Below are 14,285 nucleotides of genomic sequence, written 5' to 3'. Positions count from 1 at the left end.
GCCTTCACAGAGCTGGGTAAAATCATTCCTTGCGTTTGCTTCCTAAGTTTATTTAAAAAAAATATTTAAGCATATATTTTTATTTTGAAGATTTCAGTGGTTTTTATTTTTTAATTTAAAAAAAGAGAGAGCTTGAAAGGGAGATGATCTTTTATATAAGAAGAGATGCCTATAAATTGACCATGACTCTTTCTTCTCTCAAGCCCTTCAATGGACCAAGCAGGCACCGTGATTCTCCTCCTTAAAGAGGAGATGTTCAAGAGACCAAAAGAGAACGACAGGACTCAAATTCGAGAGATTAGCTTAGTGAGGCAAGTTTTCAAAAGCACTGGTCTGGTCTTGACTCTCTAAGCTCCACTGACTATCAGTGAGATTCGAGTTCTTGAATCACCTCCGTGCTTCTAAAACTTTCAGCTAAAGAGATCTCAGTTCACTGTATTTTATCTGAGTAATTTTGTTAACATTTATTGTTCAAATTTTCCGCATTTGTCTCCAGCTATTTTGAAGAGCAATCTTTCTCTCTAGTTATGACACAGGACAGAAGTAGCCTTGCCAGCTCCCCGTTTTAATCATTTAAATAAACATAAAGTTGGTCTTCTTGGAAACTACATAAAAGTTAATGGGGCAGCGGAGGAAGTAATCAGCTGAATGTAATGTTTACTGTCACTAAAACAGAAAGGTACTAATTTGCAGCAATCTAAGTGCATCAGCTTACAATTAATTTTTGGAAATTATGTTTCAAGCTCCTATGGGGGCAATACAGGATCACCCAGTATAAGCAGATAAAAGATCAACAGTCGCAGCTTTCACGGAGAGGAAAAATAAAAAGCACCCAACTCCTCCAGCAGACATCATATGGAAGCACAAACGTGCTAGGGAAAGAAGAGATGGTATTTTATCCATCGGTGCTATAAACAGTAAGTAATCACTACTGATGGCTTGAAGCAAGCTGATCAAGTTATCAAAATCAGAAATAACGAGAACGAGACCGAAGTGGCATTCCTTCTTTTACAAGGCCTAGGTAAAGTCAATTATTGGACACTATCGATTTGATGAAACAAGGTATGTTTTTCTCAAGTACTTGCTCGCAAATTCTGAAATAGTAATGGTATTTTGCAAATCTTTTTGAAAGCATTTAAAACGAGCATCTTATGCTTATATCCTTGACATAGGAAGCACAGTGAGTGGTCAGGTATTTATTTCAGAAGATTAAAATACCTGCTACGCCACCGAAAGTGGAGGATTTGATCATGATAATTCATTTATAGCAGAATCCAAATGCACCATAATGTCACCCAGCCAAACATTACTACGGACCATTTTGCATCACACTTCTGACTCTTATTTTTGTTCTGACTGGCAGGTGAAGATCTTTTGTTAACCTACCATGACACCTAGAAGATAAATGAGGTAAACAGGTAAGTGAGGTATGTTCCCTCCACGGACTGTCACCTTGAACCTTCCTTGCCCTGAATTTTTCTTTCTTAAAACCAAGTGAAAAAACACCTGAGCAATTTCTAAAAGCCCAAAGGGTCTTTCCCAAGCATTTCTCTTTCACAAATGACAGGTTTTTCATTAGCAAATCAGCATTAGATCATATGACAAAAATGCAGCTCAGACCTGAGGAAAACACTTTGGAATTTAAGCTTCCAACATCTGCGGCACAGGCAACACATACTAGAAAGCTGGTATGAAAAGAAATTGAGTTTCAATCAACACGTCAAAGCTAGTGCCTCATTCCTTATGATGCTAGTACTCACTCAGCGGGCAGCTTGATCCCCTAATCTGTAACAGCTCTCTGAAGCGTCTTAAAGCATAGAGCAGATCATGCCACCTATCAGTCACGCAACGACGGGTGCTTCCCCGTTCCTCCCACTACCCTCTTACAAACTGGACCACACGGCCTCTTTACCCACATCAGGTCAGCAGATGTAACGGGGCACTTCCCATCTAACGTGCTGGACTTGTAACTTGTGGTTAGCGAGTGTGAGCTTACGGGAAACTGTTATGGAGATGCCAAAAATTAGACAGTTGAGAAGAACCAGCCGTTTGGTAAAATCACTGCAAAGCACTTAATGCCCAGACACTGTTTCGCCCCTGCCCAAAGACACAGAGAAAAGAGCACAGCAGCTCTTTCCCCTCCTTTTTCCACTCCACAGTGGAATTTCACATTTATTGCTGTTACTGTCCCTATTTTATTTCAAAAAGGGCGAAGTGGAAACTGACTTACGAACTATTCGGAGAAGGAAAAACCACGTCCCTTTTCAGGCCCTCCCGGGAGGTACTCTGCCCACCGAAGCCACGCCACCTCCCATAGTCCCCCCGCTAGATGCTCTGCCATGCACGCAGGTTTTTTTTCCGACTCACGATAAACCTACGTGCCTCAAACACAACCCTCAGCAGAGCTTCCACCAGGGAAACGTGGCTTCCATCAGCCTTACTCAGTATCCCAGCAGTTCCTAGGAGGCAAAATCTAGACCAAAAAGCTAAATAAAAGAAAAATATGGAAACAAACCTGGTTCATGGGTTCAAATGTGTTTCATTGACATTAAAGCCCTTTTTTTTTTTTTCCAGAACAAAATATCACTCTAGCCGTTCGAAAGATACAGCCTGCTACATCTTGAGATAAGGAGCTCCTGATTTCAAACTTAATTAGCATATAATCAATTGCGGTGTTAGCATATACAAACAGAACGGTTTATGAATTGTTGCGCTCTCCAATCGGAATAGATGCAATGCCTGTAAATGTCGCAGGAAAAAAAAAAAATAGAGGTAGGAAAACTTAGGAGAAGAATAACGGGCATCTTTCAAAAGGCACCCGAAGATGAACTCTACAGACAGCGCAGTCGTTCGTCCTTCTAAAACTCATTACGAGTCGGGCAGATCCTTCGTTCGGCTCGTGAGACCTTTCGGTATTTGCTACGGGAGCGCAGGCATGTTAGCGAGGAGGAAAACGGGCAGAGAGAAAAAGGAGGATTAGTGATGACTGACTTCTGAATTCCCTCCCTGTCATCACAGAGTCGATACGCTTTGGCTCTCCATCTGCAAATTATAAAATACTTGTATACTTTACTAAGGCTGTCGGGGACCTTTAGCAACCACAAGCATTCTGAGCTCCAAATAAAACGCATGACAGATCGACTGATTATTCCAATTGGTTAAATGTGTCATAACGTAATCAACTAAAACCAATTAACAGTACATCCAGCGTACGCCTGTCTGTCAGCTAGAACGAGAGTAACCTAGTCTTTGCTTTAGCACGAGGGTAAATTTTGTCTCCAGATTGGTGTGTGCTCCCCTAATTAAAAGTTCAAACAGCATTTTAGAAGGACTTAGCTGTGGTCTTCTGACCTAAAATTAGTTGAAAAATTGGTTCAAGCGACTGAAGCTCAAAGTGGGTTGCTCTGATGACAGGCAGGGCTGCTCCGCACACAATGCCGGAAAGCCGCAAAGAGGCAAAGCGGAACAGATTTATTATGGATTCAAAGCCTCGCTACGTGGAGCAAAGCCTCTGAAATCCTCCAAACCTATCAGCGAAATATTGAAATCATTTTGGCTTTGCTTAAAACGCGGGTATCCAAAGGCCGTTCAAGTCCTTTCCCAGGGAACGAACCAGAGGAACGTGCGTGCTCAAACCAGGCGACACCTGCCAGGCGCCGTGGCCCCCGCTCCACGCCGCCGGGAGCCAGGAGCGCACCCGGAGACAGGCACGCAGGCGGGGACGCGCCACGCGACGCGGCCGCCTCCCGCCGTTCCGTCCTCCGTTCAGTGCCTGCCATTCGTTCCTCCCTGCTAAAGCACGTGTTTTACAGTCAAAATGGCTATGACCAGTTGTTCCTTCCTGCACCTTTCTAATACCGGCACGCTGCTATCCTAGCTATCAAACTGTTCGAGTGTACATACAAGCGGAAGGGGGTTCTGCTGCTAAAGCTCTTGCCAATGATTTTTACCCCCCAATCAATCCAAGACAGCGGTGGGGCTCTGGCTGCTTTCACCCGCCGACTCCAATGCTTCGTCTACCTACACGTACTTAATTCAATTATCTTGGTCAGCTGTATTGATTCATCTACAGCGTACAACAGGAAATTGACTTTTTTTTTTTTTTTGCAAAGCATACAGGCAGTTTTGTGCTACAGCTTGTCTCCATTAATATGTAGCTTTAAACTACAGGCTTCCAGCTTTAAAGTGTGCGTATTATCACAATTAAACAAACTTGGGCATGCCGGTATAAAAACAGCGTCATTCTCCAAACAACGATGTGCCTTTTAGTTTTGAAGAGAGTCATTTAACCAGTGTCTCAATCTGAATGAGCCAGCAAAATTACTGTAAGATAACTAAGAAAGAATAAAAGGGGAAAAAATCAAAATCACATCTAAAACCCTTACATTTCTCAGCATTTCATTATTTTCTAAAAGAGATGTAACACTGGATATTATTTTCCATCTTCAGCTGTTGTTGCACTCTGCCCTCTTATACTGCAGCTAAATTATATCATTTCCACTGAATGCACTACCAGTGTGTTTTCTAGAAACACGTTACAACTTTTGATTAAAGGTATTTCCACCACAAGCAACCAAAAACCTTCTTCCAGTCTGTGATGTCCTAAAATCTGAATACCAAAATCTTAAACACTAAACTGGCAACAGTGCAACCCATACAAGCTGTAGGATCATCTCTCTTCTGGCTCCTGAGGTTCTAAACCATAACAGAAAAATCTTCAGGTTTATGCAGTTATCATTTATGAGATTTTTCAACGGCCTTTGAACTTAACACAACTCACAATCACCTACTTAAAGCAATTATATAATACAATATAAAAAGAGGTTAACAATTCTATTTAGCTAGAATGAGGAATTACTGTAAAGAATTACTTTCTGGATACTACTCAAACAGTAGTGGTTAACACGTGTCTTTAGAAACAAAGCAAGACAGGACTTTAAATAATTATTTAAAGCACGCAATCACTGGGCCATTATATATGGCTTGTCTTTTGCTTTGTACAACGCTGAACTCAGCAACGAACAAGAGAAGACAAATAAGGTCTTCAAAGGAAAAGGAGGAATAGTCAAGTGTCAGTACATCACCTGTGTTTGTCCAGTGACAAGTTTACCCATGCCGGAGGATGCCATCGCAGTTTGTCACTGCAGAAGCAGAAGAAATATGCTGCTGTTGCATTGAATGCAATATCATAAGCTGCTTTACAGAGACCATACATAGCTTTTCCCAATTAATACATTCACAGAAGCTCTTTGCAGTAAAATGCTTTGATTTATCAATCAGGAGATAGAATCGCTCTAGTACCAGCCCAGTGCACAAGACAGCTTAGAAATATTTTCTGCCACTTAAAATGATGGGGATTACTCACAACCTAGCAGGCAAGGATACGTTCCCTTCTCCTTCACTGCTTTTGAAAGAGAATGACGTATTTGCAGGAAGGCCAAGAAGCTGCTAGAGTTAAGTAAATAAAATGATTTTAGAAACAAAGAATAACTGTTCATGTATCAACATGCCAGCAAATTTCTGCTACGTAAGCTATCTATCCAAAAGAGCACGCTGTGAAAAAGCATCTAGTTTAAAGTATTGAATGTCATGAGTACCAGTGGTTTAAGTGGGGCGCTGCTTCTTCAAATGTTATCCACATGCAAGTCAAAGCGCACACGTCAGTGCAACTGATCTGGCATCTGAAGAAAACTGAGTTTTATTCTGATCATACAATGCTATTAATATGTACAGCAACAAAAAAACTACTATTTCCAGATAAAATACAAAACTACAAATAAAGATTCTTGCAGAGATAGATAATGTAATCAGAAACAATTAATGAGAGTTTTATTTGGAAAACAGTTTCGATGCAAATTGTTTTTAAATGATGGGAAATAAAATAATTGCACTATGATAAAAACCTGCCATTTTTCATCTTAAAAATTGGTTTAAAAAAAAAAAAAAAAAAAGGTAAAAAACAGCCTGATGCCTTTGTTTTCATATCTTCCGCCTGTGCTTATCTTACCACTACAGATGCAAGCATCTGATGACAGCAGATGGCAGCAAATTCAGAACCAGAAACCCTGGCAGTGGTTAGATAAAACCTTACCATGTCAGGAAACTTTGCAAGGAGAAGGTGGTGGAAGCAAGAAACGACACTGCTCGAGTGCCACGCTGTCAGGCAACAGGGCTAAGGGCTCACGAACAAACTCGGTGTTTCGAAAAGCCTGAAGAAAAACATACTTTACATGGCAAAGAAACATCACGTTTCCAAATCACGGGTTGACCTTTCACATTAGACACAGGACGATTCAGAACCATCGGTCTTGAGATGTTTCACTGTATTTGTTTCCTTTTCAGAGAACCTTCCTTCCTCCTCCTTCCCCGCAGGGGGACAAGGTAAGCCCTCACCTTCTGCCACCCCAATAACCTGCCACACACCCAAATGCAGAAAGGTCTGGACAGCCAGTAGGACAACGGCACTGCGCACCTTCAGGGAAGACTTTTGAGACATGCAAGAGTCCTTCAGGCGAAGTTACACTACACCGAACCGTGCCCAAACATCTAGGTTTAAGGCAGGAGGTCCTTTGAGGCTCATTCAACACCATTTGTGCAAAGCACAGATGTTTCTCTGCGGGCCTCAATCTGGACAGATAACGCTGTGGTTTCGCATGGTAAAGTTAATTAGCTGGTACTTTATATTCCTGTTAAAGAGGGAAGAGCACTGACCTACAGGCAGAGGTGTATCCGTGCTGGAAAACCTCCTGGGCATCCGCCTGCTGCAGAATTGCTTCCTGCCACCCCTTCACACCCAGCTTGGGACTTGAAAAGGAAAGGAGTGCTCATATGAACACTTCGCCTTGGAGGACTTCAGTAGTAATTGCCATTTTTGCCTTTAAGTTATCTCTGTACATTTACGCGCATGAAAGGACTTTGAGAACAGCCCTCACACCAGGGATGGAGCAAAGCCTCAGCGCAGCCGGGGCGCACCAGCCAACCCGGCACAGCTAAAACCACGGCTTGTGCACTGCAGAGTATGATGGAGACTGGCCACAGAAACCTACTTTTTACCCTAAAAGGGGGATCTAAATCCCAAAGTGGACAGCTACGTGACCGTACCTGGGATGGAGACCAACCTTTGCTACAGCAGGAGCTGCCCCTCGGGGCGCCATCGCGGGGCACCACCTGACACTCACTCCTCCTTCAGCTAAAGTCGTCTTTATCATTCTTCTTTTTTATCCTGGGACTGTCCAGCTTTTCTTTCCGCACGACTATATTGGTTACGGGGCGTATTTTTTCTCCAGAAAAGGTTCGCTGAGCACCTTCTGAAAACGTTCGCCTTGTGTAGGTATGGACGTGCTTGCCAGTACAGCTTAATTTCACCGCTATAAAACCAGATTAGTACGTATCAACACAACCCAACCCGACAGATCAGGGTTTGAACTAAATCACGAACACCTACACAGAAAAGTTTTCCCAGTAGCTCTATTGGTTTACAAAACATCTTGCCTGAGACCGGACCCTGCAGTGACTTTACACTCGTTTTATCTGGCTTTGTTTATATTTCCTTCATGCTGTCCTACCACCTGAATGAGGTGTAAATCATCCGCTAAAATTTTGTTTATACTTATCTTTGTTTTGCTTAGCAATTTAATACCGAGATTGTTGAGCATTTAATTTAATGAGGCCAAGTTTTGCATAGCATTACATTTGGTTAAATAATTACACTTAAAAATGACTGCTACAGAGAAGATTATGGAGAAACCTGGTAGTGCTAAAATTATTCTACTTATATAGACAAACTTTGAAGTTTATTAATAGAAGTTTGCAGTGAAACATCTGTTCTGCTGATTACAGAAATTATGACTAAGTTCTCACTTTAGCTTCCTCGAGCAGGCAGCTATTATAAAGCTAGAAAGACTAATTCTATAAAAGTCATGAAACGCAGAAAGTTACACCACAGATTACACAAACAGGTGAAATTAGACTCAGAATTCAAATGATCCACAATCTATTTTCAGTAGCTTTTGGTCTTTAAAAAATAAACAAATATTTTTTAAGAGACCCAAATGCAAAATTCTGATGAATTCCCGACACCGTGACTTGTTTTCTAACGGGAAATAGTACGTTATCAAAATAATCGGCAGATTGTAGACCATTTAATAGGATACAAGTTTGACTTCTCAGCACATATAAATGAGCAAGCACTACATGAACGCTCAGACTAGGAATGAGCGAACAGCTGTCCTTGATAACAGCCAGTTTTTCAGTTTTGTACCTAATTTCCCAAATTCATACCAGACTACAAGCGGGAAAAAAAAAAAAAGAATCACCTGTCCCAATTCACTTCTCACGCTCCAAAAAAATCCACCGGAGATGGTGGCACTATTGAACGTAGGGGAAGATGATACCAGGTGACCCAAGAGACTACAACCTGCCCCTCAGATTTGGGTATTATTACCCATTAGCACAGGGCCCTGTAAGGTCAAGAGAAAAATTTAAAACGCCTCAAGTTAGACTGATGCACATTTATGCTTAGCTTAGTCGTAAGGATGAAACAAGATTCGATACAGCAATAATAAACTTGAAAGCTTTGTTGCAAACACGGAGCAGAAGTCAAAAGGAGGAAAACATTACCTGAATACATAGTGGCAAAATCACGTCAAAGCATTTCATTTTTATGGGCAGGTACAAATTCATCTGATTATCTAATATTTTTCAGGCTTTCGTAGAGCCAGCTTCTTTAAAAGAAAGAATACATAATAACTCAAGTGCATTGTGCATCAAAATAGAAACATCAGAAAACACTCTACCTTATTTTCCCATATCTGTGTAGGTCTACAAAGCTAAGGGAAGCAAACACTTGTTTTCTGAAAGGCAATTTTCAGACCTCTCAAAAACACAGAGTATAATAGTCCTCAGCAAAAGCCAGCCAAGGTAACTAACACGTTACGGTTATCCTAACCATTTTCTGCAAGAGCTTTTTTCTCACAGAGAACCGAGCGACGATGTACGTACGCATGCATATATGCATGTATAGCTGCTTTCCTATTTGAGAAATCAGCTTTTTAAAATATGATCAATTTTAAAATCCAGGAAGGCCCATTAGGTAATCTAGCCCAATTCCCTGCAGCGTAGAAGCCAGGTAATTCCATTCAGTTACGCTCGACTAAAACGATCTGCCCCTTCTACTGCCAAAAAGTCACCTCCCTTCGCTTAGCTCCAATGATTATTCCTCCTATTAAAACACCGTGCCTTCCCCATAACTTGAAATTCTCCTTTCAGTTTGTGCTCTCTGCTATATGTTACATACTCCCGTGCTAGCTTAAGCAGTCTCCTGGCACCCGGTACTTCCAGACCATCAAAATATTTGCGCACCACAGTGCAGCCAGTTCCCACCCTTTCCGATAAGCTCAACACCCGGAATTCTTCATCTTTCACAGTATGAAATTATTTCCCCATACCCTGAACTTACACGGTAGCTTCCTGTATTCTCTCCAGTTCTGCAACGATGTCCAAGTTTTGTTTTCTCATTTGCAAGCATCCGCGTGCCTGCCTCTACGTACGAGTCCGAATCAGACTCTGCTGTCATTGCAGTGATTAACAGCAGTTAATCAAGCAGTTTGCACCCCCAAGCGTCTGTCCCGATTTCCCCTGCGTTCAGCACTCCGTTTTTGAAAAGTGTGAATTTTATCAAAATCAAATCCACGCACAACCCCAGCACGAACACTCCATGTGATAATCAGCTAGGCTTTGCATTAATTTTGGCTTTCAGGTTTGTTTAAAAACAGACTGTGACTCATTTTAAGACATTAAAAAAATAAAAAATCTTTTTAAACAAAACTTTAAAACATCCGGAACGCCTCCGTCAACAAAACCCCACAGCTACCGCGTTCATGAAGAACTAAAAACCATATGCTGCCCGAGACGTTTTATGTACAGGTACTTTACACACCTGGCAGGAGGAGCTGCTGCTAAATTAACTTTTCTTATGATTCCCAGCACACTATATTTCAGCACGTTAAGGATACTGCCTGGCGCCTGAAAGGAAGGTGCAAAAGCTACAAGGGGAGGAAAATGGAAGAATTTTGGAGGCGGCAAGCAGCTCGCGTTATCTGCCCGTCTCCCTGCTGTTTTACTCTCAGCGTACGCACGTCTTTAATCTGTTCATACAGGCTTTAAGCAGCGATGCTGGCAAATAAAACCTTGATTTTTCCACCGGCGTCTCACGGTGTTACTGAATTTAAGCAAGCGTTCAACCACCAAAAACTGAAGTCGCTCGTACGATGAACACGAGCACGCTACCCGCTTTTGCTGCCGAAAACAAACTCACCTATTTCATGACCTTTGCAGACGCTAGTGGAAAACAACCGGGCAAAATTTCAGGTAAGTTATATAGCCCCAAAGAACGACAGAGCCGCTGTTCTCCTTGGATCAACCCCAATCCTTTTAATGGAACTGAACTGCTTATACAGTAAACATATACTGTAATCCAGCTGCATTACTGTAGCGATACGGTCCAACTGCTCGCCCGAGAGAATTCAACTCCGTATAGATAAGACCTCCCACACTTAATCCCTACATCGACATTTATGGACAAAACAGAAGACCTTCGGTTGTCTGGCAAGTGAAGCTATTTGCATAACCCCAATTACCTCATTCGCTTCACCATACCCAACGCATACCTGGCTGCTTTTTGGTATTGCTTGCAAAGCAGAAAAATTATGAACAATATTATCCGTAGCCTTTAAAAACAAATTACCTACAGCTTTTAAAGATAAACGCTTAACCAAAAAAAGGCAGCAACTCTGGCAGTCCGGCCCCTCTGCTCGAGCGTCAGCGTAGGGGTAAGACCCTATAGACACGGGACAGCCAGGGTTTAGAAGTAGCAGACAAAGGCAACGGTGCTATCTGTTATATCTGATTTACATATATATGAGTTGCAACATAATAGGAATTAAAATATTGATAGCAGATTAAAGTCACATGCAAATTGCACTATCCTGGTAAAAATGCACTTAACATTTATTTTGCTTTCTAAAAAAAACAAAGAAAACAACCGTTTTGCTGCAGCCCAGGAAGGTCTATCTTGTTCCCAAATGCTACTTGGTAGAAAGCAAAAATAATACTTTTTTTAACATTCAGTTTTAGTATTATCTGTAATTACGTAACTCTTCTTGCATTTGATAAGATACACCGCTGCTTGAGCAACTAATGAAAATTATGTCTTTCTCAAATAGTTCTATCTTGCGTTTAGGTTAGCTAGAGCACTGGAATACGCTATACTGCCGAAATCAATCCTGCCTTTTTAACTGACATCAAGCATTACAGTAGGCCAATAATCATATTTATTCATCTCCACTACGGGCCACAGGGACACTGACTGACAGCACAGCTCAATCTGCAGATTTCTCATTACCACGAGTAGTATAACAAGAACAAATGAATCCCTGAAATCTTTTCTAGAGCTCGATTCCAGCCTTTAAATGGTAACAGTGCTCTACAGTGGAAACAAAAAATACCCCTTTCATTTAAAGATCCCACTATTTGCCTCTCTTGGGGCACATATGGGGAGAGTTTGGAAACGTGTGGTTTTTTAACTAAAGGGTTGGTTTGTTTATTCAAGTAGCTTGGGACTGTGTGTCTTACAGTGTCTAGTCTTTCTATCGCAGAAACACAGAACTATCTAGGTTGGGACCTCTGGGGTCCACCAGCTCCAACCTCCCCTACTCAAAGCGGAGCCAATTTAGATCAGGTTGCTCAGGGCCTTATTGTTAGTAGTTGTGACCTTTGTGGAATGTGCTCAAGAGGAATGGTGCAGGCCACTTACCTGTATGACTCACCTTTTTCATCCAGACTTGAAAGAAAAGCTTCAAACTAGGCCTGGCACCTACCACAGGTCCCTGCCTCTCCATGCTAGGGAGGCTGTTCGGCCAAAGTTGCAACCAAATGAACGTAAAAAACTACTCAGACAGAGCCGCGCGGTTTCCCTGACACCTGCCACCCCCCTTATCTCGTTAAGGATCAGGTCAATAAGGAAACACATAACAATGGCAAATCTGTACAGCAGAAGGAAACAAAGGCTTTCGCAAACCCTATCCTGCATCTAAGCAAGAGCAAGAAAATACCCCGCCATGTGCCTGCGCTACAAAGTGCATTAGCCCGGGGCAACTCAGCTGCGTTCCACTGATAAGGACTATAACCTATATTCTAAGAAAACTCTTATTTCCAAAGAAATGTTTTGGTCCCCATGACGCAACTACGTGTCACTAGTTATGACTAATAGCAGGAATACCGACAAGAATACTTGGTAATTGTGCAAAGGGAGCGCACATCAACAGCCAGCCCTAAATATAACAGGTGAGAGTACATCTTTCAAACTGTCAGCAGGGAAAAATCCAAGTGTCAAGCCTACCAGCGCACACTGAACACCTGTACAAAGAGACAGAACCAGTTTTGCTTCACAACAATCATATCTGAAGTTATGTTTTGCTTACTTTTCAGAAAAGACAAAAACCTTCTCAAAATTTTAAAGGGCTAATCACTGGAGCACCATCTTAAAACCCGTTTCTTAAAACATCAAACAGTCTGACCGAAATATAATAAAACATGTTCTTTAGTAAGGAGGTGCCTAATTCGGCCACCTTGTTTGGTTTTAAACACTTATGAAACAGGCCCCTGAGCCAGCCTAGCTGCCACTAGCTTTAACTGAACCCACGTTCTCTGAGCAAAAGGGCTTTTTCCAGATTCACCCGGAGGGGAAGGAAAAGAGAACGGGCCCACACGCACACCACCTCACAACTTCTCTGCTCTTACTGTTTCCCATTAAATCTCCAGCATTTCGCAGAACACTGTTCCAGTAGCAGGCTGCTCAGGAAATTCCTACGGTAGAGAGAAAAATCTTTGTATTTAGCAGCCCTCAGCGGACTGCTTTTCAACTTACACAGCGGCTTAAAAGTGTTTTGTTCTCTGTTTTCTCCTTATCACTTCTAAAGCATTAGTACTCAAACAATCCCAACTCTATGCTACTGCAGTCGTCTTCTGTTTGCTTGTTCTCCTTTCAGAAAGCGCATTTTGAGTATTTGAGTGTTTCTGCACGAGGCAGGGCTAAGTGCAAAGTCAGATCAGGCCGTGCACGGCCTTGATACCTACTCTGGGTATCTCCAAGGATGGAGATTTCACAGCCTCGCCAGGCAGCGCACTGCAGGGCTTAACTACCCTCACCGGGAACATTTGTTTCCTTTTATCTAGCTGGAATTTCACTTGCTGCAACTTTTAACAATTGTCTCTTGTCCTTTCCCCGTGGTCGCCTGAGAAGAGCCCGGCTCCATCCTCTCACAACCTCCATCGGACCGCCGAAACAGCTAAACAAGGAAAGCCACGGTTCAAAAACAAAAGCATGTGCTTGTATTAGTTTATTCTTAAACGGTTACAAGTCAAAGGAGAGTCCGACACAGGCACCGTGCCTGCTAGAAGACAACCTTTCAAATTAAGCCCAGGTAAACAAATTAAAGGAAAGTAAAATCCCCAAGAAATCTCACAGGAGAAAAAAAATAATAGATGTATATACACACACACACACAGAGATATATACATTCATCTGCACATTTCTGCCTGTTCCAAAATGTTGCACGTCAAACGGTTTATTTAAAATACATATTCACAAAACTCAGTGCTATACATGAAGCTTTGCATAAAAGGAATACTACATAAGATATAACGTCCATTTGAAAGCTACGTTAGCTTCCTCCAAAATTGGTTTGCATATCTACCACGCTAACGTGTGTAGCGTGCCATGCAGAAACCCAGTGCTGGCCTAGTTAAACCACCTACAGGTTTTGTTATGGTAATTCTGAAATAAACTACTTTCAGGGAATTTCTCTTAAAGAATAAATAACTGGCTATCATATATCGTAAGTGTAACATCCATGGACATCCACATTTGGAAAAGTGTTCTACAGCAGGACAGAGACAGAATCCTTGTTAGAAGACATACGTGAATTGTAAGAACTTAAGCATTGTAATGCCATGCTGCGCCTCAGGATTTTGTTTCTTCTTACGCTTTTTATTATTTACGATCACTTCTGTTCTGAAGGGAAGAGATGCTTGCAACATTTGAAGCTATAGAAAAGATATTTCAACTGACGCAGAAAGTCTTACGCTGGAGGGCAGATAAAATATGTATAAATTCCACTGGGCTTGTTGGATTTCTACCAGAGACTTTCTACCAGCTTGACCGCTGCGCCACGTGGATACAGCACAAATGTTCCTAATAGCCTCTCTTTCTTCCTCTCTTTATATTT

At 41.9% G+C, this 14,285-nt stretch overlaps 1 protein-coding gene and 1 long non-coding RNA gene across 8 annotated transcripts in view; one reads left to right on the top strand and one right to left on the bottom strand.

The window, feature by feature from the left end:
* Positions 1-14,285, bottom strand: part of TANC2 (tetratricopeptide repeat, ankyrin repeat and coiled-coil containing 2) — a 253,384-nt gene that overhangs the window by 166,383 nt on the left and 72,716 nt on the right. The window lies entirely within an intron of this gene.
* Positions 775-2,632, top strand: LOC138062202 (uncharacterized). The gene is made up of 3 exons (XR_011136292.1): positions 775-917; positions 1,364-1,418; positions 2,575-2,632. It is a non-coding gene; the product is annotated as an uncharacterized lncRNA (long non-coding RNA).

The sequence above is a fragment of the Struthio camelus genome, chromosome 25, assembly GCF_040807025.1.
Source record: "Struthio camelus isolate bStrCam1 chromosome 25, bStrCam1.hap1, whole genome shotgun sequence".
Classification (NCBI taxonomy): Eukaryota; Metazoa; Chordata; class Aves; order Struthioniformes; family Struthionidae; genus Struthio; species Struthio camelus.
Note: the sequence above shows the minus strand (reverse complement) of the source record. Positions and strands in the feature narration are given on the sequence as shown.